Here is a 2500-nt window from a genome sequence, read left to right as displayed (position 1 = left end):
CCTGTTTTTGGTCCGTTCTTGCATGGCAGCCGGTGACCGTCGTGAGCGGAGCAAAACGTCAGCCATCTCAGCACCCTGGAACCCCCCGGGTGGCACAGGGCTGGATGGGGCTTTCGTATAGCAGGGACGGTGCTGCCTCACGCTTCGACTCGCTGTTCGCCGCTCGCCGCTCGCTCGCGCGCAGCCAAAAATGACCAGTTTTGGCCCGTTTTTGGGCTGTTTTGGCCTGTTTTGGTCCGTTCTTGCGTGGTGCGGTGACCGTCGTGAGCGGAGCAAAACGTCAGCCATCTCAGCACCCTGGAACCCCCCGTGTGGCACAGGGCTGGATGGGGCTTTCGTATATAGCAGGGACGGTGCTGCCTCTCGCTTCGCTCGCTGTCCGCCGCTCGACCGCTCCGAGGCTCGCGCAGCCAAAAATGGCCAGTTTTGGCCCGTTTTTGGGCCGTTTTGGCCAGTTTTTGGCCTGTTCTTGCATTGCGCGGTGACCGTCGAGAGCGGAGCAAAACGTCAGCCATCTCAGCACCCTGGAACCCCCCGGGTGGCACAGGGCTGGATGGGGCTTTCGTATAGCAGGGACGGTGCTGCCTCTCGCTTCGCTCGCTGTCCGCCGCTCGCCGCTCGCTCGTGCAGCCAAAAATGGCCAGTTTTGGCCCGTTTTTGGGCCGTTTTGGCCAGTTTTTGGCCTGTTCTTGCATTGCGCGGTGACCGTCGAGAGCGGAGCAAAACGTCAGCCATCTCAGCACCCTGGAACCCCCCGGGTGGCACAGGGCTGGATGGGGCTTTCGTATAGCAGGGACGGTGCTGCCTCTCGCTTCGCTCGCTGTCCGCCGCTCGCCGCTCGCTCGTGCAGCCAAAAATGGCCAGTTTTGGCCCGTTTTTGGGCCGTTTTGGCCAGTTTTTGGCCTGTTCTTGCATTGCGCGGTGACCGTCGAGAGCGGAGCAAAACGTCAGCCATCTCAGCACCCTGGAACCCCCCGGGTGGCACAGGGCTGGATGGGGCTTTCGTATAGCAGGGACGGTGCTGCCTCTCGCTTCGCTCGCTGTCCGCCGCTCGCCGCTCGCTCGTGCAGCCAAAAATGGCCAGTTTTGGCCCGTTTTTGGGCCGTTTTGGCCAGTTTTTGGCCTGTTCTTGCATTGCGCGGTGACCGTCGAGAGCGGAGCAAAACGTCAGCCATCTCAGCACCCTGGAACCCCCCGGGTGGCACAGGGCTGGATGGGGCTTTCGTATAGCAGGGACGGTGCTGCCTCTCGCTTCGCTCGCTGTCCGCCGCTCGCCGCTCGCTCGTGCAGCCAAAAATGGCCAGTTTTGGCCCGTTTTTGGGCCGTTTTGGCCAGTTTTTGGCCTGTTCTTGCATTGCGCGGTGACCGTCGAGAGCGGAGCAAAACGTCAGCCATCTCAGCACCCTGGAACCCCCCGGGTGGCACAGGGCTGGATGGGGCTTTCGTATAGCAGGGACGGTGCTGCCTCTCGCTTCGCTCGCTGTCCGCCGCTCGCCGCTCGCTCGCGCAGCCAAAAATGGCCAGTTTTGGCCCGTTTTTGGGCCGTTTTGGCCAGTTTTTGGCCTGTTCTTGCATTGCGCGGTGACCGTCGAGAGCGGAGCAAAACGTCAGCCATCTCAGCACCCTGGAACCCCCCGGGTGGCACAGGGCTGGATGGGGCTTTCGTATAGCAGGGACGGTGCTGCCTCTCGCTTCGCTCGCTGTCCGCCGCTCGCCGCTCGCGCAGCCAAAAATGGCCAGTTTTGGCCCGTTTTTGGGCCGTTTTGGCCAGTTTTTGGCCTGTTCTTGCATTGCGCGGTGACCGTCGAGAGCGGAGCAAAACGTCAGCCATCTCAGCACCCTGGAACCCCCCGGGTGGCACAGGGCTGGATGGGGCTTTCGTATAGCAGGGACGGTGCTGCCTCTCGCTTCGCTCGCTGTTCGCCGCTCGCCGCTCGCTCGCGCAGCCAAAAATGGCCAGTTTTGGCCCGTTTTTGGGCTGTTTTGGCCAGTTTTTGGCCTGTTCTTGCGTGGTGCGGTGACCGTCGTGAGCGGAGCAAAACGTCAGCCATCTCAGCACCCTGGAACCCCCCGGGTGGCACAGGGCTGGATGGGGCTTTCGTATAGCAGGGACGGTGCTGCCTCTCGCTTCGCTCGCTGTTCGCCGCTCGCCGCTCGCTCGCGCAGCCAAAAATGGCCAGTTTTGGCCCGTTTTTGGGCTGTTTTGGCCTGTTTTTGGGCTGTTCTTGTGTGGCGCGGTGACCGTCGTGAGCGGAGCAAAATGTCAGCCATCTCAGCACCCTGGAACCCCCCGGGTGGCACAGGGCTGGATGGGGCTTTCGTATAGCAGGGACGGTGCTGCCTCGCGCTTCGCTCGCTGTGCGCCGCTCTCCGCTCGCTCGCGCAGCAAAAAATGGCCAGTTTTGGCCCGTTTTTGGGCTGTTTTGGCCAGTTTTTGGCCTGTTCTTGCGTGCCGCGGCGACCGTCGTGAGCGGAGCAAAACGTCAGCCATCTCAGCACC

Source organism: Musa acuminata, unplaced genomic scaffold, assembly GCF_036884655.1.
Source record: "Musa acuminata AAA Group cultivar baxijiao unplaced genomic scaffold, Cavendish_Baxijiao_AAA HiC_scaffold_462, whole genome shotgun sequence".
NCBI classification, from domain to species: Eukaryota; Viridiplantae; Streptophyta; class Magnoliopsida; order Zingiberales; family Musaceae; genus Musa; species Musa acuminata.
This window is presented reverse-complemented; position numbering follows the sequence as displayed.